Source organism: Zootoca vivipara, chromosome 4, assembly GCF_965207765.1.
Source record: "Zootoca vivipara chromosome 4, rZooViv2.hap1.1, whole genome shotgun sequence".
NCBI classification, from domain to species: domain Eukaryota; kingdom Metazoa; phylum Chordata; class Lepidosauria; order Squamata; family Lacertidae; genus Zootoca; species Zootoca vivipara.
Genome location: NC_142587.1, coordinates 27,165,336 through 27,187,491, shown reverse-complemented (window position 1 = coordinate 27,187,491; position 22,156 = coordinate 27,165,336).

Below are 22,156 nucleotides of genomic sequence, written 5' to 3'. Positions count from 1 at the left end.
CTGTTTAAATGGCCACAGCAGCAGGATATTTTTTTCTTTGCATTCCTGCCCTCATCGGATCACCCGCCCTTCCTCCCTTTAGGCCTGGCTTTTCTTTGACCTTGCTGTGGACTTCGGTTGGTTGCCTTGGTTGCCCAAGGGGCCTGGTAGGAGTTTTTTATCCATTTGACAAATTGGCACTGGCCTATTGGTTTTTTCGCCTACCTCATAGCAATTCGTCACAACTTTTGGTATTGGCGCTTAGGCATTGGATTATTCAATATGTGATGTATCTGTGTTGTGTGTTGGAGGTCAGGTTAAGGCCATCATCTACCTCCTAGGGGTATCCCGTTAAGGGGATCCGGCAGTCATGGATCCCATCCGATGCCCTACTTGGGTTTTTTTGGGGGGAGGGGGGATTTGATATCCTGCTTTATCACTACCCGAAGGAGTCTCAAAGTGGCTAACAATCTCCTTTCCCCTCCTCCCCCACAACAAACACCCTGTGAGGTGGGTGGGGCTGAGAGACTTCAAAGAAGTGTGACTAGCCCAAGGTCACCCAGCAGCTGCATGTGGAGGAGCGGAGACGCGAACCCGGTTCCCCAGATTACATTGCCCTGCTGGTAGCTAGGGCCATGGCACGACCCCCGGTGACGTCAGGGGAAGCTTCCAGTTGTATTTGCATCAACAAGCTCCTCCCACTGTTCATTAACCTTTAAGTGTCTCACACTTAAAGTGGAGTCACGTGTTGCGTTCCCGTCCAATGCCTAAGCCAATACCACTCACATGCTACAACCAATAAAGTCGTGGCCTTTATTTACCCATTAGCCTCAAACCACATGTCCTTATTTACTCTACGCGGGTGACGGGTCATCGACGCGCAATGAGCTTGTCTAAAACAAGAAAAATTACTGCTCGGCTGAAATCAGGTCCCAAATAGCTCAATTTAAACCCATGCCACTCTGGGCTCCGGATCTCAATGCAGTGGCTGCTTGTGTTGTGGGTGGGCCTGGAGGCTCACCTGTACAGTATCTCCTGCTTTTTAACCAAATCTTATTATTCGAAAGCCATGAAATGAGTAGTTGCTGTTGGAGCTTTATAAGGCTGCAGCATTGTGGGCATAAAGCCCCCTGGGAAATGGGATTTCCTGGGTCCTCTGGTTTGACTCCTTGAACAAAGTAACTTGCAACTTGAGGGAAGACTAAGTGACTCGGAAACGATCAGTGTCTGCATTGCCTCTATAGCCTGACATTTGATAATAAATTATTATCCATAAATCCAGCACCATGCATAAGATAAATACAAAGAGAATGCAATCTAGTACAGGCCTTCAGGAGTTGAGTGATCCACTAGACCAAACTCACCTAGTTTTTTGTAATCCATAGCTGGCTGCGAAAATAGGATATTTATTCAGCCATTGATGATCTGCCATACGTGACTAAAAATATCACAAGCCGGGCAGTGTGACTATATTGGTTTGTAAATTGCCTTCTCCAGGTTTAAGCCAAACCCATGGTGGCAATGTGGACTTCATATTATTTCATTTTCAGCAACAAGGATAGACATTCTCTCTCCTTATGATGACAGCTGGCATTTACATCACGCCTACATGCTTTTAAATTTGGCACCCCATTAAGCCGATTTTTTGGGGGGGATGAATTTCACACCTCTCTTACTGCCATTGAATCTGCTAACTTGAAAATAGCTTGATAAGGCAATCCCTTCAAAGATCACCCAGCTCTTAAAACTTAGAGCTGAAGGGATGAAAAGAAAGTTAAAGCAAAACATACAAAGCAAAACATTCCAGACCTGGAAATGATATAAATCCATTTGAAAAGTATGTGGCTTGTGTGTGTTTGTGTGTATGCATTCTTTGGCCTTAATAGAGCAACCATTGGTATATAAGTTTATTTTGTACATGTCTCATAAATATGCATTTAAGGAAGATTTTTTCCTCCTCTGTGGAAGTCAAGTGTTTTTTTTTCCTGACAGACAAAACCCTGAAAAATCAGACAAGGAACCTGAATGTGGCTTGTGCAATAAATATGTTCTAGTTTGTGTTTTAAGATTGAGCAATGACAACATCCTTTGCATTTGAACTACACTGTGGACTCAGAAGACCATTCCTTGTTGATGGCTTTCAACTGAGCTCCATGTCCTCTGTGAATTAGCTGCTCCTAACTCTGGCTGCCAATAATGCTTCCAGCTAGGCAGGCTGGCCTCTTACCTAAGAAACAGTGTAGTTCTCTGCTGCTGGCTTTTGAGTCCCACAATCTTGCTTCCTTGCTGCACTCCCTCCCTCCCTCCTCTTGCGTTCAAATGCTTAAGAATAGATTTTCTGTTATATATGGATTTGTGCATGATGGAAAAATGACATGATTTTATAATGCTTTAAAAATCTTGAACTTTTTTTATAAAATTCTCTGGAAGTTTTGTAGGGGTTTCCATTTTTGTATTATTCTGAATTTTGTATAGATTACTTAATTCATTTGAAATATATTTTAAACGAACTAACAGGGCAGCCCCAGGGATGTCTCCTCAGAAGGGTTCAGTGCAACGTCTTTCCAGGATTGTAGCCTAAAGGGTGTTTTTTAAAAAAATATATATTTTGTTTTACATATTGAAATGCTGTTTAATTACACAACAGCTTCCCCATGTTAAAATGTTTGATTGTAAGTTCATTTTTATTGCCTTTGGCAAGAAAAAGCAACCAATAAATGTAATTCAGGATGATAATCATCATAATAAATGGCATAGTAAAGTTACTGTGGTAAAATCACATGGGGAGAATTTAGTTTTGTCATGTGTAGGCCATAGCTGTCAACTTTCGGATTTGAAAATAAGGGATCAGCAGCAGCCTCACCTGTCCCGGAGACATAGCTGCCAAGTTTTCCCTTTTCTCGCGAGGAAGCCTATTCAGCATAAGGGAAAATCCCTTTAAAAAAGGGATAACTTGGCAGCTATGCCCGGGGACAGTCTACGATATATCTAACAATCCAGGATAGCAGTGGCAAACAGAGCTGGAATAAGGGAATTTCCAGCAAAAAGGGAAGGCTGACAGCTGTGGCTTGGAATAAGGGAGTTTCCCGCAAAAAAAAAGGGAGGGTTAACAGCTATGGTGTAGGCAGATCTGAACCAATACAAATGTCTGGAATTTTGACTACTTACTAGGACTGTTTATTAATGCCACTCTGCATGTTTTGTATTTACATCTAAAAATGTAAAGTGTAACTGTGACAAACGTGTTTGTAAAACTGTGTATTTCACAGATACACTCTAACAACAACGATGATGATGATGATGATTTTATTTGTATGCCGCCCATGTGACTGGGTTGCCCCAGCCACTCTGGAAGGCTCCCAATCACAACAACAAATTATTAAATTTGTATACCGCCCTTCATCCATATATCTTAGGGCGGTTCACAGCATTATAATAATAATTAAAAAAATACATTATAAGAACAAGGACATGAACAAAACAAACCAATAACCCTGATACTCTGGTCAGGGAACTGTGATTGTCCTGCAACTTTTTGCTGCCTGCACATTTAGTGACAAATGTCTCTGTTTACTATGTGAAATGTTCCTTGGTTGCTCTCTTGTCAAGGATGAAACAGTATTTTATTATATATATATATAGGGTCTGTTTCAGTGAAGCTGTTCAGCAAATTACCTCCATTGTACCAGGGCTTTGTAACATCCCAGTCTCCACAACTGATTCCCTGAGTCTTGACTCTGAGGTTGAACCTGCGACGTGTCTGGAGCCTTTCAGTACTCTGGTAGCTTGGCAGGTAACACCAGACTATAGGCTGCTATGAAGCAATATTCTTTATACAGAAACTTGTCATATGCAATAATGTTACTTCAAAAGCCCCAGTAATATTTTTTATATTTGTAGGCACCTAGGATTTCACTTTTGTGCACAATCTAGTTAGACAGAATTAATGACTCCAAATATTGTAAAGCCAGACAGCTCCCCACCCCCTCCACTTCTATTTCTCATCTGAGCCTGTCAAACTTCGCTTTGGAAATGGATGGCACTCAAGTACCATTTCCTTCAAGCGCCTTGTCCTGCACTTTCTTAATTCCACTGTTTATAGGAGCTCATAAAAGTGTGTCTAGCATACAACCCTCTTTATCAGGCTAGCATTTCCCATTTAATGGGTGCACATGGCTGTTTCAGCTTCTACATTAATCCATTGGGTCAGGAGATGTTGTAATGACGTGTCCAGGCTTTTAACATCAGAAACTGGAATATGCTGTGTGGGTAAGGCCAGGTTGCAACTGGAAAGTCCAAATTGAGAGGTAAAAAGAGTTTTACCCTTTCTGCAAACAATAAAATGCCCACCCGCAGCTGCTATTTGCATCCAGAGAGAAAATCCCTGGGACTTCTCTTCACAAGTGGAGAGAGAGAGAGAGAGAGAGAGAGAGAGAGAGAGAGAGAGAGAGAGAGAGAGAGGGAGAGAGAGAGAGAGAGAGAGGGAGGGAGGGAGAGGGAGGGAGGGAGGGAGGGAGAGAGAGAGATGGGCAAAAGCCCGATTGAAAGACAGCATGTTAAGCAGTGCTGTTTCAAGCACTGGATTTTAAAATACACGAGGAGTCACCAGGATGCAATGCAGCAACTGAAAGCTTCTGTGATACAGTAGTTAGCGTGTTAGACTTGTGCTGAGTTCAAATGCATAGGCATTAATCAAGCTCATGGGTGACCTTGAGCCAGTCAAACCATTGCTTCTCGGGGCCAAATTAGACATGCTGTTAATTGCAGGAATTCAATTAATGTGCACATTGTTCTGGCCATTTAAATGCAAGCCACGAGAACCTGAGTGGCACTAGGAAGGGAGAAATTAATCCTTCCCTTCCCTTCTGGGGACTTGATGAAGTTCAGCCACCACAAGCTGCTATTTGCTTCAGGAAGGGAACTCACACTAGCGCCAGGAAGGTGGGGGAAGTGAGAAATTGAAAATGACAGATTCATCCATCCTTGCCCGCAGCCTAACCTGCTGTGAGTGGAGGTGATGTTATGCCGTGTCTTGCATACTGCTCTGAGCACCTTGGGTTAAGGAGAAGACATAAATGCAAGTAGAAATCATCATCATCATCATCATCTCTAGGCAGCATGGACCCTGGAAAGAATCAGGGTGGATCCCCCAAGTGGAGAGGAAGGGCCTCGGTTTGTCGTGCTTACCAATTGCTTGGCAAGAGGGAAGGGGTTGTATATCACTGACAGGAGCAATTCCTGCTGTCCTTCCATAGAGCTGAATTGTGATTTTAGCAAGCCTGTTTCCTGAAGAAATCTATTTGTAACCTTCCTGTGAAATTTGCTTTCCCTGGCTTCATTGCATAGGTTTTACGAACATCCAGAGACTCTGGATAACCCTTCAACAAACAGTACAGTGCTTCTTTTTGTTTTTAAACGTCGGTCTAATTAAACTGGCTTTTACATTCAACTTTGGAGGGTTTGTTACAATCAAGGTCATAGTGATCATGTAACAATTATGTTAAAATTAGAAGCAGATTCTGCAGCCTATATTCCTTAATTGGTAAGGGAGTGCAGTGCCCAAATTTTAATATTTATAGTCTCTTTCATATTCACACTTTGCATTCACCTGACTTCTTTTTTTCCTTTGCTACTCTTTGTCTGTTGTATTTTATTTTATTTTTACCATGCAATCAATAGTCGTACAGAAAACCTGAAAGATGTATTGGGGAAATACGCTTAGATGCAGCGGAGAGTTACCGAGGAGAGAATAATTGAGGTTTAATTTAATTTAAATCTAGGTGTGTATTTTAAAGTACTATTTAGGACAATATATAACAAGGGCTGGCCAGATTTCACTTTGTTGGGAAGGAGGGGGAAAAAACCTTGCATGGTAATTTGCTTGTCAAAGTATACCCATATAGCAATATATAAAAAGGTAAAGGGACCCCTGACCATTAGGTCCAGTCGTGACCGACTCTGGGGTTGCGCGCTCATCTCGCATTATTGGCCGAGGGAGCCGGCGTATAGCTTCCAGGTCATGTGGCCAGCATGACAAAGCCACTTCTGGCGAACCAGAGCAGCGCACGAAAACACCGTTTACCTTCCCGCTGTAGCGGTTCCTATTTATCTACTTGCACTTTGACGTGCTTTCGAACTGCTAGGTTGGCAGGAGCTGGGACTGAGCAACGGGAGCTCACCCCGTCACAGGGATTCAAACCGCTGACCTTCTGATCAGCAAGCCCTAGGCTCTGTGGTTTAACCCACAGAGCCACCTGGGTCCCCTTATAGCAATATATAACCAATCTTATTTTTCTCTGTTTAATGGACGTGAACAACAGGCTTAGTCTGCTCCTGCACAAGAGCCGTAAAATTATATGTTCTCAGCTAGAAACAGAATTTTGGAATCCTGGAGTCCCTAAAAGGAAGCCACCACACGGCTTAAAGCAGATTATGGTAAATCAACCCAGCTGCTTTAGTCATGAGTATCACATTTGTTTACACTCCCAGGTTCAATGAAAAGGAAAATAATGCATTTGGTGGGAGAGAACTTGTAGCTCCTGCAACATTAGACATGTTCAGAATAAATTTCATTTGACACAGCTACCTTGCGTTGGCACAGCCCAGTGTGAAATCTGTCCATCATATTAATAATCAAAGGAAATGCAGATACGTTCAAAGCAAATCAGGTTTGCAAGTTACTTGAAGCAACAAAGCTTCCAGAAGCCAACCAGATGCTGCAGGATGAATTATTCAGAAAAAAAAAGAAGGGCTTTGACTTAATTCTGTGAAATTAGTTTTTGGATTTCTGCATGAAGCAAAGGCACCGAGTTTGCAATGAGAAAACAAGAAAAATAAATCAACGCTTCTGTCCTCGTCTTACTCCAATGTGTGGCCTTTCCAGAAAAGGTCAGATTCTGCTGCATTTATGGAGTTAGGTGTTACTTCAACTCTTCATGTGCCCTTATGATACAGTATGATAAATATGTACAGCAGTGATGCTGTAGTGAAATGTTATAAGAAGACAGCACACCGAAAACAACAAAAGCTTTCATACTGTCAGAACACAACAGTTTCAGTTCAGAGGTTACATTTTACATTGGACCACATGCTGAGCATTTTAGGTTCTTTCACAGTGGGCTGAATCTGCACCAGTCCTTTAAAAAAAATTGTCTCCGAGTGTGTCTATGAATACCTTCATATTAATCTCCACCCCCATCGTTCTGCCCGGACACTGAGGTCCAGTGCCGAGGGCCATCTGGCGGTTCCCTCATTGAGAGAAGCCAAGTTACAGGGAACCAGGCAGAGGGCCTTCTCGGTAGTGGCACCCGCCCTGTGGAACGCCCTCCCACCAGATGTCAAAGAGAAAAACAACTTCCAGATTTTTAGAAGACATCTGAAGGCAGCCCTGTATTTTATTTTTCTGTTGGAAGCCGCCCAGAGTGGCTGGGGAAACTCAGCCAGATGGGCGGGGTATAAATAATAAATTATTATTATTATTATTATTATTATTATTATTATTATTATTACCTGGGACTCAGCCGTACAGCTGAAAATAAAACGTTTTAAATGTGTTGTAACGTGCAATATACATATGTGACACTTAGATGGCGACAGTGAGCTATGGCCAATTCAATTTATTTTTCAAAACGTTTTTATAAAAAAGCATTTTCACAGTGTGTGTGTGTGTGTGTGTGTGTAGATTAAAACCTACCCTCTTTTCTGCCTTCGGGCTAATTAGCATACACAGAAATGAAAAGGGGAATGGAAATAATCTATACTCCACCAAAATAAGACCCCCAAACTTTGCGGATCTGTTGTTGCTGCTGCTAAGTAGCCGGACATTTATGTTGGGATTTTGCCTACGTGCTTTCTGATACAGCTTCTCACAGAAGTAATTAGTGAGTTGGCCGAAGGCCAGGAAGAGTGAGCAGGGGATTTTTTTGCCTAGAGATATGGGAGCCTTGGATACAACTCTGCTATTGGACAAGGTTACCCATATAGGCATAATGACTCATGACTTCTCCGTTGGCTTGCTGTGTGTGTGGGAGAGTCTTGGAGTTAGTTGAAGTTTGTTCAGAGAGAGAGTTAAGATCCATGTCTGTATCTTGTATATAGTAACTTGTGAGTCTGCTGTAAATAATAAACCTCTAAGTAACCAAGTTACTAGTGAGCAGCGTCTTGTTCCTGTTTCATCCAGTCAGCTTGCAACAAAAATGCTTCCAGAAAGTCTGCCTATTCTCTGCAGTATTCAACAATTTATTACATTTGGTTGCTGGGATAATTACTCTTTCATACCAGTAATGATCATTGTGATTGTAACTGGGTTGGGAAAGCCTACCCCGCACAATGTGGCCCCACTGAAAATGGATCTTTTCACTTACAAAACAAAAGGCACCGTGACTTCCAGGGATGCATCATGGGAACTTATGCTAAGTATCATACTGTAAACCTGCAAACTGTCAGGATACACACAAGCCTCATTATGGAAAACACTGAACAATGGTAAAATCCAGTGTTCTCTTCTAATGGCAATGGTGTCCACCTGAAAGTTGCTGGAACTGAGTTCTGGTGAATTCCAGCTGGAAAAAAAGGCCTGGTAAAATCTGTCTACTTCCTAGATGAATGAGGATTTGGATCTGGGTCTTCCTGGTCATAGTCCAACTCTTCAGTGCAATCTCTTATTCCTTTCCTTGGCCCTCTTCCATCCTGCTTTCTCAAGACCCCTATCACCATGTAACCCCTATTCTACCCAGATCCTACACACTGGTTTACCCTTAGCTTTAAAGGAACAGCTGTGTGTTTGAAAAATACATTGAATTTGTGTCCAATATTCCCATTTGGAAACTGGAATTTTTGTGCTACTACTGCAGCAGCTCATGTTTGGTTAAACTTGCCATCCTTTTGGTTCTTTATGTTGCATCATTTGACACCTGAGATGTGTGTTTTCAGGGCCAAACCTATTCCCATGACAGTAATATGCTTTAACTGTTTTTCGTACTGAATTTTAAATTGCGGTGACCTTCTAGTGAAGGCTTGTTAATAAATTAAATAACAGCAACCGCAGTAACACTTTTGATATTTTGTTGCCAAGTGTTTATAGAGAATTAATTTGATTCAGCGTTGCTCATTCACTCTGCATTTCACGATTTCGTGTCACCTTATGATGTTTTGACGATTTTATTGTAAATCACCATGACATTTCTCTTACAAAGTTGGCAGTTCTTATAAAACAAACAAACTAGATCTCCCATTACCCAAATGCTGTTTGGTTGAGATGTTTTTTAAAAAATGTAATCTCAATTCAAATGTCTAAACTGGATTATTGTGGTGTGAACTTCAGAAAGTTATGATCAAGCTCATCAGAATAAACATGAGACTGATATACAGTTGAAGAGCAACATTTTTCCACAAGAAGGCTAAAGGATTACCAAAATACAAACAAACAAGCAAACAAACCCAGTGTCTGATATAGTCAGAGTTTGGTGTATTACTAGATGTAAGCTTCACATCAATTTCGTTGGACTGGTCATGTTGTGCGGATGCCTGATTATCATCTTTGAAAGCAACCACTCTACTCTGAACTTAAAAATGGTAAGCGTAATTCCAGTGGTCAACAAAAGAGGTCTAAAGACTCTCTCAAGGCAAATCGTAAAAAATATGGTATAAACACTGACAATTGGGAAACACTGGCCTGCGAGGGCTCCAATTGGAGAACAGCCTTTATCAAATGTGTCATGGGTTTTGAAGACGCTCAAACTCAGGACAAAAGGGAGAAATGTGCTAAGAGGAAGGCATGCTTGGCAAACCCTCACCCACTGTGGAAGGATGTGTGGATCCAGAATTGGCCTCCACAGTCACTTACGGTCTCACTTTTAAAACCGTGTTTATGGAAGACAATCTTACTTGGCTGCGAGTGATTGCCAAGGAAGAAGACTAGATGTAAGCCTGAATGTCCCTACAAAAGAATATATGTCCCATTCAGAATTGCTGCATCCTGTCCTTACTGGTCTGAGGGGCAAATGCTAGCAGATCCCAACCTGTGTGCCAAATAAGTTCAAGCTGCATAACTGAAAAGAAAGGTTATATCACACCACAGAAGGACTTTCTGTAGTGAGATGACTGCACAGTTTATTCAAGCTAAGAGCTACTGCACTGAATTCACTAATCAGCTTTAACTCTGCAACAATCTCACATTCTAGCCCCAACCGTATACTTTTTATTATTATTATGCAGCCTGACTCTTCAGCTTAGAGATGCCAGTGTCCTGGGCTACTGAAATATTCATTGACTGGCTTCCCAGTGTTGCCATTTTCAACATCTGATTCCCTCCATTTGTTCTGTCATGTAGTGACTGCCCTGTCGGCTTATGTAAATAGCAGAAGGGCATTGTTGGTAAGCGATAGCACCTGTCATGTTGATAAATCATAGGTTTTTACTCGTTATATGTAGCATCCTAAGAAAGACACAGACTGCCCCTCTTCTTCTTCATATGTATATGCCATTCACATGCCCACTAGTCCTTCAGTGCTCATAAGGTGTGCTTGTTTTCTAACTGGACTCAGAAATAAATGTCTTGTAAAACAGCACCCCTTAGGCCAAGTCCAGACCAACGCTGATTGCGTGCCAAGACCCCCAGAAAATTCCCCCCAATAACTCAGACAGACACATTATTTTAGGTTTTGTTTTTGGCATAATTTTGGCCACAGCTTTATTCAAAATTACAAATTAATTTGAGTGTTGGCCTTAGGCTTTGGTTAATCTTCTGCCCCACGGTGGGACAGGACCAGCTCTGACTTCCTACGGTAGGAAAGTCAAGTAAACACCCCATGGTGGAGGAGATAGCTGAGACCAGGCCATCTCCCCCACCAGAAATGTTCCCCAAGGTTCATGCTCTGTATTGGCCCTAGCCCCGCACCATTGCGGGGGTGTAAGGACTAGAGCCCTGTAGCCCCAGGATTCCTTTAACGGAATACTTGTATAAGAGCAACACTGAGGGGCATGCACCTCCATGCGATGCCCCTCCCAAACTCATCAACCAAAGCCTAACCTGCCAACCTAACAAGTTGTGACTATTGCTAAGCAGTAGGCGAAAAACCAGATGGCAACAGCCAATCAGCCAAATGGAAAAAAATCCTACTGGCCCCTGAATACAGGCGGCGCCATAGCAAGGTCACTCTAAACCTGCAAAGAAAAGGAGGTGGGCGGGAGGGAGATTCAAATCACTAGCCAGGAATGAGCTTAATACAAAAAACGCTGAGTACTTAAGCACTCGCCCTGTCAATCAAGGAATGGATACATGCAATTTACCCCAGCAACACTCAGCCCTCCAATCTTCTTCTCTCTTTGAGCTTAGACCCACCCCTTAACACACACACAGTCTTTTCTGCTGGGTCCGGCCGCAACACTCATTATTCCCTATGGGGTTAATGAGCTTAGTAGTGATCTCCATCCTAGCTTCCCACTATCCCATTACAGTGTTGCATACAGGCTTTCTGGTTTTTTGGAATGTTGCAAAGGTTCCCATGCTTATTCAGAAGTGCCCTGGAAATAGTTACACATCTGGGGGGGGGGGGAAATGAAAGCATTGAGGAACTAGTGTGTGTGTGTGGAAACGGGTGCAGCAGAAAGTGATTGATCCATCCACCCAAAAGCACAGAGAAGAACTAAATACCAAGTGGAATTGTTTGGTGTCCAGTTTTCCTCAAATTTACACTGGGGGGGGGAGCATTCAGAGTGGCATTGTTTGAGGGTGGCATCATGCGGACTATGCAGATGAAACAGGAATGCAAATAGTGCAAACAAGGCCATAGGACCATAGGGCAGTATTCAACTAACATACAAGCATTTCTATGTTGGGATTTCCCAACACCACATACCCCCCCCACTCCCTAAATCTGCTCTAGAGGGTTTGGGAACTCCTAAAACAGATTCATGGAGGATGAGATGTGGAGAACATTCCATTATGCTAGGAGAAATCCTTATGCCGACAGAACATTTTCACTATTTTCGATACAATCCACAGAATTGGGACCACAGAGTGACATATATGAGTTATCTAGGCATCACTCGGCAGACACTTGCAGACTTACTGCAGCCAATCAGGAGCCGTGATTTGGTTTCCGAACCTTTTTGGAAGTCGAATGGACTTCCGGAACGGATTCTGTTTGACTTCCAAGGTATGATTGTATTGACATAGCTCAGTGCAATGCAACAGTAAAAAGGATCAGTCTGCGCATTTCTTTCCAAGACCCCACACATCTGTGCAATCTCACCAAGCCACTGTTTGGCTTACTGTGCCATGCGAAACAGTCGTCTGTCTGAATTGAATGAACTGATCTGTGATGGGCTGATGAATGGCTAGCCCTGCCTTAGGGCAGGATATTGGTGGGAATGGCCTTTGCATCTCTTCCAACCGTTGATTAAATCTGATGTTAACAGAGTTATCCCTGCTTTAAAGCTTTTCTGCAGTGTCATCTTGAAGGAGCACCAGCTTGTCCATTTGCTGTTATAAATGAGGTTTAAATACGAGACAACAAGGCATCTCTTTATTTGTAAATGATTCACAAATTCCTTTGACCCATGCTCTCAATTCGCCTCATATACTCCATGGGCAAAATCAAAGCCATGTGGTTCTGCACCTGCATTTAGATTTCCGTTTTTTTTTAAAAAAAATGAACTACATACCTCCAAAGTCAAGGTCAGCATCTTGATGATTGATTAAAAGGTGAAAATGGAAGTTATCAGCAGATGGGAAAAGAAGGAGCTGCAGGGTTGAGTGGTGGTAGGACAAAAATTCTCCGCGAATACAAAAAGTCACCTCATTGGGGATAATGTACTCTACTGATGAAGATCAACGATGTGCATCTGAATGCTATTAGCTATCCACTGACAGTCCATCTTGGATGCATCTATAGATAGTGCAAGCTATTAACTTTGGAGGGCAGTTCTCCTTGCCCATAAGAACTCAACACAGAGGCTTTTGTTCCATTTCCCTACAAGGCTGTACTTTATTAAAAATTGTTAGATGATTGAGCTCAGGGAGGGAGGGAGCCCATCCGCCTGCACTTTTAACTTTGCAGGGAGAAGTCCAAAGAGCTCTCCAGCATATCATAATGATCTGTAAATGCACAAAGTAATTGCGGGTTGTTATTGCCGCCTGCCTGCCTGTGAGCAAAAGATGAACTGCTATCAGTATTATTTGCAGACATAAGCACAAGAGCAGAGGAGGGAGGGAGGCTGGGATAGCATAGCTGAGTTTCGGGACCACTGCTTTGTAGATGGGAAAGTCCCTTTCTCTAAGCCAGGAGTGACCGACATGCTCTCCAAATGCTGTTGGGTGAGAGCTCCCATCAGCTGTGATCATTGTCCATGATGGCTGGTGCTCATGGGAGTTGGAGCCCAACAATATCTGGAGGGAAACAGGTTAGCCACCCCTGCTCCAAACATAGAATGTGCTAGGATGGAGGCTACAACAGTGGCTGTGAGTGTTCCATCAACTTCTAGAGGAGCAGAATCGAAAGAGGCATGGCCCGCTGCTGTGCGGAGGCTCCCTGCCTGGGTCCTGGGTCCATCCCTTCTGCCTCCCCACAAACCACAGCTTTGAATGAAAGGGCTGGTGCCGAGCTGTTTTCATTGTAACTATTTGTATGTTCTAAACATACTTTATATATTGTTACTCGCTCCCCAATCTCTGTGCACAAGATTCCCGGGGTCTTGGCACTTAGCCGGGGTTGGTGTTCTTTTGGAACGAGGCACGGTGGAGTCCGTAGTGTCTGTAAGAAATACAGTTTATTTTGATGGAGGGAATGCAGAATATCACACCCTAATAATGTCTCTTGCTGCTCGCTTCATAGCTTCAGCAAGCTTGGGTCCAGGCAGAATCCAGCCATGCTCTCCAGTCTCTGTGTGCAGCTTCTCCCAGCCAGCCCTGCATGAAGATCTCCTCCTGCCCCATCTTTTAAACCTCTTTTTAAAAATGCCACAGTTTTCCTTTAGCCTACATCACTGCCCAGTGCCCACCTGGAACCCCCCCCCCAAGCCTACATCATCAAATGCTGAAATTCTAAACCTGGTCTTTGCAATTTGAGGACCCACCACCTGCGTAAATAAGACACAGTGACACATGAATTTAAGTTAATGGGCAAAATAAGGCCACAACTTTATTGGTTACAACATGTGAGTGGTATTGGCTTAGGCATTGGATAACACAAGCAAGGATGACTCCACCTGGCTCAGCGGGGGGTCATTTGGGGTTAACAACCAGTGGGAGGAGCTTGTTGATGCACATACAACTGGAAGCTTCCCCTGACGTCACCGGGGGTTGTGCCACGGCCCTAGCCACCAGCAGGGAATCGTACAGGATCCACGACCGCCGGATCCCTTTAATGGGATACCCATAAGAGGAGGGGTTGGATGATTTCCACAACCTGTCCTCCAACACACAAGACATATACATATTCCAATGCCTAACTGTCAATACCATAAAGTTGTGATGAATTGCTACGAGGTAGGCGGAAAACCAAGAGTCTGGTGCCAATTAGCCAAATGGATAAAAACTCCTAATGGACCCCTTGGGCAACCAAGGCAACCAACAAAAGTCCATAGCAAGGTCAAAAGCATAGAACAGACCTAAAGGGAGGGTGGGCGGGAGATCCGATGAAGCACAGAAGCCGAATGTAGTTCAAGCGCTGCCGCGGCTGCTTAAATGCAGCCAGACCCCGCCCCCCAGCTGACCCTATTGGTCAGCTGAGACGCTTGGCACAGCAGCGGGGATTGGCTAACAGAGGGGGCCGAACCCGGCCCCCCCCTGCAAGGAGGAGAGGTCTTGTCTGTGCTCATGGGAGGAGGGACTCACACTCCTCTGCTGCCCTGGCATAGGGTAACTGTTTGTGTCAATCGCCCATTACTTCTTTTGTACTAGGTTTACACTTCTAAGCTGTCTCGCACCAGGGTGAAGCATTTCATAATCTACATTTACAAATTCTGGAAATTAGGGGTGGGGGTCTGGTACTCAGGGCTTTGAGGGGAATCTGCCCCCCCACCCCACCCAACTCATAACAATAACAATATGTATATCATTTTGACTCTATTAATGTTCGATTGTTATTTCAATGATTGCTTTTTCTACATTTTTAGTGATTGTTGCTTTTATCTGTAAGCTGCCTTGAGTCCTGTCAGGGAAAAAGGCAGGGGATAAAATAATAATTAATAATAATAATAATAATAATAATAATAATAATAATAATGGAATGCTGAATAATTTTTTTCCCTTCTTAATTTCATGGTATCTCCTTCAGAGGCATTGAGCTTACTATTAAAAAGGTAAAAGGTAATGGTAAAGGTAAAGGACCCCCTGGACTGTTAAGTCCAGTCAAAGGCAACTATGGGGTTGTGGCGCTCATCTCGCTTTCAGGCCAAAGGAGTTCTTTGGCAACTTTAAGCTTATTTATACAGAAGTAAATCTCATACCTACGCAAACATTCCATGTCCCTCTGGTCGCTGTTAACACCCTTGCAACATGCACTGCACATTCATGTTTAACACTAGTGTTACCTGCTTGGACTAGCAGTTATTGGCATGCTAATATTGACACACAAATGGGCCATAAGTGATAAGTGCATATCACAGACACACATAGCAAATTTACATGGCCTGAAGCTTATCTAAATGTGACCAAAGTAATTTATTAACACATCGCCCCACAGCCATTTAATTTGTGCACACTCTTTTTAAAATACTAACAAATATTCAAATACAGCTACAGTTTTTATATTTGTAATATAAAATTTGTAATTTTATTATTTATATCCCGTTCATCTGGCTGGGTTTCTCCAGCCACTCTGGGCGGCTCCCAACAGAACACTAATAAATAATTCTAAATTATCCATTTTCTGGATGTGGACAAAGGAGTATCTGAAAGCTGCGAAGCCCCAGACCAGAAGATTGTCTTAATGTATCTGAAAGCTTTCCAGAAAACATGTAGCTTTTGATTGTCTGGACACCTGTGGAAAACCACAAAAGTGAAAGAAAAATGTGCTAAACATATTGTAAAATCACCCTAAACATTCACCCGAGGATAAAAAACAACAACTGCCTTTAAAAATAAAGTTAAGATCCCGAAAATAAAGGTTACAATACTAAGAACACTCACTTTGACATAAGTCTCATGTAGGTCAGTGTAAGTTCGTTTAGGGTTGGGTTGATTGACATAACAATAACGTGGATGACATGTACTAAGCTTTTGTGATAAATCGGAAAGAGTGTGCATAGTATGATTGACACACCAAAGAAAATACAGCGGTTACTTATAATTGTGCTTCATCCATCCATGCAAATGAATTGCTTCAGAGTACCGATGCCTCGTTAAGTGTTGGCCTGGAACCAGTAAACTCACAGACAACTTAGCTGCCTGGTTGGATGACTTATGGTCTATAACATCCCCTCTTTATTTAAAGTGTGCATGTTAACAATACATATTTGCACATTCTAACACATTCCAATAGGGACCCAGGTGGCGCTGTGGTTAAACCACTGAGCCTAGGGCTTGCTGATCAGAAGGTCGGCGGTTCGAATCCCTGTGACGGGGTGAGCTCCCGTTGCTCGGTCCCAGCTCCTGCCAACCTAGCAGTTCGAAAGCACGTCAAAATGCAAGTAGATAAATAAGAACCACTACAGCGGGAAGGTAAACAGCGTTTCCATGTGCTGCTCTGGTTTGCCAGAAGCGGCTTTGTCATGCTGGCCACATGACCTGGAAGCTATACGCCGGCTCCCTCGGCCAATAATGTGAGATGAGGCGCAACCCCAGAGTCGGTCACAACTGGACCTAATGGTCAGGGTTCCCTTTACCTTTACCTAACACATTCCAATACACTATTCCACAATCTTAGCAAATATCTGTCTCTTTGTCCTCCCTTTCTTCACAATAGGACTTACCGTACTTCTGAGCAGACATGGTTAGGATTGTGCTGTAAGTCTGGATCCAACTCATTGACTCACTGTGGACTGGCACTCGTGCGGCTGGTGTAAGTGAGTAAAACTAGAATCCTTTGTTTCCAGCCTTTGATTTTATATCAATGTGAAGATTATGATGTTGATCATTTCTCAGATGCACCTAAACACCTTTGTCAACACATTCCAAACGGGAGGGATGAAAGCTGGAAGAGATTTATGCAAGAGATCCATTCCCTACTCCCAGTTTTCAGTATGTGGAGTAGCGCATACTATTTGCTCTCTCTTATTTTTTTATCCACGAGTCATGGATGCGCAAGATAAGCAACATGTGTGGTTGATAGTACACTATGCCCAACATTATGTCCACATCCTTCTCCTCCCAATTTAAGACCGCTTTGGATTTATTCTCCACATTTCTAAGAAATTTCTAAGTAAGTAAATTTCTAAGAAAAACAAATTTCACCTAGGTACGTGTACTCCCAGAAACAGAAATCAAAGTCGATCTACAGAGAAAGATGTGTCATACATGCAACTCAACTATGAGGTTCAGTTTAGAAAGCTTATTTCAATTTATCATTAATAACAAGGCTATCTAGCAGTACAATTAGAGAAGGGATGGGCCCTGTCCCTCCTAACAGAATCCCCTGAATAAGCCTCTGTATTTCATGAAGCATTCATACTAACCCCCCCTTCCCCTCCCCCTAAAAAATCACCTGAGATTTCTCTTTTTCTGCAACATTTTTACAGAGTGCACACACTAATGGCATTTTTTTTTATTAAAAAAAGAGACTATTCTTTATGCTTGCGTTCTGTTCCATTTTGCTTTGTCGAACGAAATAATTATAGGCTTTAATGCAATTTTCAGGATTTACACAGAGCCATATTATCTCGGTTAGAAAGAAGAAGAAGAAGAAGAAAAAATCACCAAATGGATTTTACTCGCTGGTCCATCCTGTTGCCAATGAACAACTGGACATTTAACAAATTATTCCTTGCAGCGGACAAGGCACGCGCACAAACTTTTCTCACCTGGTTGTGAAACAGAGACAATGGATGCACAGAACAGTCTCTGTCACTTAGAGCCAACCTGTATTGTTACTATTAATATTATTGTTTCGATTTATTAACCACCCTTAACCAGCGGTTCCTAAGGTGGGCTACAGCAATTTAAAGTGCAATATTAAAAACTAATTAAACAAATTGCAGACAGAATAGGGTGGGTCCTCCTATCTATCTATCTATCTATCTATCTATCTATCTATCTATCTATCTATCATCTATCTATCATCTATCTATCTATCTATCTATCTATCTATCTATCTATCTATCATCTATGTCTGGTGTCAAAGGCTTGAGTAAAGAGGTGCATCTTCAGCATGCAGACGGAAAGAGCATAATGAAGATGCCAGATACACCTCTGAGGTCAGAGAACCTCATAATTTAGCGGTTGCCAATTGTTCCAATCTATTGCTAAAGAGTGGGTTTGCTTTAAGCATGGCTAAAGTCTATATCCAACCCAGAGATTCATTGGGGTAGGTGGTACGGTCCCTGTTCTGCTTCTATATGCTTCAAGTCCTTATTGAGGGCTCATCCACACATCCACTAGTGCCCTGCCTAGAAAACACAGGCCCGAGCAGTTTCCCCCATTCTCTGGCCTCGGTCCAGTATACCTGAAGGAGCGTCTCCACCTCCATCGTTCTGCCCGGACACTGAGGTCCAGCGCCGAGGGCCTTCTGGTGGTTCCCTTCCTGCGAGAAGTGAAGTTACAGGGAACCAGGCAGAGGGCCTTCTCGGTAGTGGCGCCTGCCCTGTGGAACGCCCTCCCAGCAGATGTCAAAGAAATAAACAGCTATCTGACATTTAGAAGAAATCCAAAGGCAGCCATGTTTAGGGAAGTTTTTAATGACTGATGTTTTAATGTATTTTTAATCTTTTGTTGGAAGCCATACAGAGTGACTGGGGAAACCCAGGCAGATGGGTGGGCTACAAATAAATTATTATTATTATTATTATTATTATTATTATTATTATTATTACTACTACTACTACTTCAATTGCCCCTCTCCTCCTCAGCTGTCTCCATTCCAGCTGTCACTTAAAAGAAATGGTGCCTTTGTTTTCATCTTCTCTACCCACCTTTTTTACCTTGCTTAAATGTATGCCTGCAGGATGGGATTGTCTTAAAAAATAAACACCCTTATACAGTTGCTTTTAAAAATGGTATTTTATAAAGGAACAACAATGCATTTCATTATAATGCAAATATTTTTTTAAACTACCAAGCACGTGGTTGTCACGACTTCTGAACACTTTGGGCTGGTGGTGCATCTTCATTGCTCTGCTTTGAAAAGTTTGCTGATCAATACTTATTATCTGATGCATTTTGTAGAAATATACATTCTGCTCTGTCTTCCCCACTGAGCAAGGGTAAGGAATTTCAGCATTATTATATTTCAACGGCAATAATCTGAAATCAAAGAACAACCAAGGCTTTGGAAAGAAAATAGGGCCTCCCAGGAATTCTTTGTTGAAAGCCACAACCCTTTCTTCCACTAAGATGAGGCAGGCTCACAAAAAGCTTTGATAGTTCCAATTTGCTCTATAGATCTCCTCCTCCTGAGGAGTTTGGAATAATAGCAAGAATAAAAGCAAGGCCGGTGCATTTCTTTGGCTTTCATAGATACCACTTGGAATGTTCTATTACATTTCCACATTCCCTGCGCTTCCCTCCCCAATTCTCAGATGGAAAGTTGCGTAGATAGGAAGCTACTAATGACATCTTAGCTGTCTTCTGCTCAAAGGAAAAGAAGATAAAAATCTTGCTGCAGTATAATTATCGGAAATAAGAAGCTGTTTCCAGCAGACTTTCTCAAGAGGCGAGCAAAAAATAATGAGCAGAAACAAACCCTCTATGAATTCGGAACTTAGAGCAGAGCAAACCCATAAGGGTTTTGTGACCTGAGATCGCAACGCTCTCAATACAACATAATCTTCCCACAAGCCCAAATGAAAGCCATAATGGCATTTTAAAAGTCTTTCCTAAACAATGTGACAATATATTGTAAAGAGGGCTAAGAGAGTAACAACAAACACTTCTTTGTGCTTTTGTAGATTCTGCCTTTTTTTAATGAACGAAAGGATTTAAAAAAAATCATTCAGACTAGTTTTCTAGTTGTATGGAAATATAAATTCAGAACTGTTGCTTAGCTTAACAATCCCCACAGGGATCTTGTTTTTTTTTTAATATATATTTTAGAGTGATGCTCTTAATTCAATTATTATTATCCCTATTATACATAAAAGATGAAAAAAATAGATATCTACAGAAGCATGTATATATTTAACACATATATGTATTCAATTAAATTGTAATATGTAAATATGTAGACCATCATTGCATAGCCCTAGGGAAAGAAATGTAAATAAATGAAATAAAAATCTCCCAGACCTAATGATAATTTTAGAGTAACTGCTTCAAAATTCTTTTTCATGTTGTCAGTGAAGTTCAACTTCAATCATCCATTTTTACTGAAGAAAAAAATGGCCAGATTTATTCCTGTCATTCTTATTTATCTATCCCCAACCCCACGCCTGTGTACATGGCAACCCCTTTTTGATTAAGGATTTTGTGGATTTTGAAAGGCACTTGATGAATTGTTCACAGGCTGCTTAATATTAATAGTGATGATCTTTGTTGGATGAAGTTGTATCATTTCAATCTCAGCTGCTGGATTTTGTGATGATGCCAAGTAAGTTTCCATTAGCAGAAACTGCGCAAGCTCTCTTGCAAAGGAGAACTTATACACCCAAAAGACTCGAGATACGAGGTTTCTTGCAGATAACTGTGTAAACAGGTTATAAATTAAATAAATAAATAAATAAATAAATGATGTCTGAGTCCTGGAAATAAAACAAGGATGTGTAATTTATTTATTTTTCATATTCCAGCCTAGCTTAGATGGACCCTGGAGTGTTAACATATAGTGTGGAATCCCGGATGTTATTAGCCCAAAGATGGAAAGAAGTGATAATCCAGACAAGGAAATAATGGCAAGTCAAGATCCTGGACTATGCCGAAATGGCAAAACTTGCTGGGAGATTCAGGAATCAAGAAGACAAGGACTTTTAAAAAGAATAGGAAAAATTTATACGTTACCTAGGAGGACCACTGTAAGCAAATTAAAACTTTAGCTGGACTTTAAGAAACACTTGTAAGGTAACGAAGACTATTGGAAAAATGGAGATTGTTGAGAATGTACTGATATGTACTTTTAAATTCTGTTTTAAGGACCCATGTAGGGGAGTGGGGGGGGGGAAGTCATGAGATTCAGAGAATCTCACAAAATGATTATACAAACTGTTTGAATGGAACTTTGCAATGACAAAAACAAATAAAATATTTCAAAAAGAAAAGAAAACATATAGTGTGGAATCCCGACTAAGTTGGTTGATCTTGAAATCAAAACAAAAAGTTAAACATGACTCATGACCGATTGGTTCCCGGGAGAACAGAATGCAAGCAGTTTAATCTCACTCTAAACCATAGCGTTTACATGCAATTGGACATGGGAAAAGTCTCAGACTCTCACATTTCTACCAAGTCCGCTCACCCTTTTAGTGCAGCAGTATTGCAGGACGGCGGAGGCCCCTCTCCAGGAGCTGGATCCTAGCCTGCATGTAGGATTGGGAAATGGGGATGCAGGCTTGGATGTTGGCTGGGCTGGGTGTGTGTGGAGCCAACGGGGCAGGAAGGCTTCCCTCGGGTCCGCACCCTGGCCATTTAAGCGGCCCACACCTGGTACCCTACCTGCTTTTCCCTCGTTGGGTTCTACCAAGGCATGCTGATACATTTCTACCAATGCATGCTTAATTTGACATTTGTATACATGCATCCTTCGCCCCCAGAACCCACCCACTTTCCTCTCTGTTGTGCTACAAAATGTGTTAGATGCATGGTATATATTGCGTGCCCAGAAATTCCGTCCTCTCTTGCCCCAGCACAAATATGGCACCACCTACACAAGCCAATATGTGGTGTGAATCAGCACTCTTGCCATGTTCATTGGTATGGGTACCCCACTATTTCTCTGTTTGAGGATATCTTTCTTTACACAGCTTGGACTCTCCGCTGTCAAAAACAGGCAAAGACTAGGAATGTAGAGGGAAGAAAAAAATAACTGAGAAATTCATCTTATACTGCAGGAATGGCTAAAATTTTGTGGCATGTGCCCTCTGGCTAATGCTT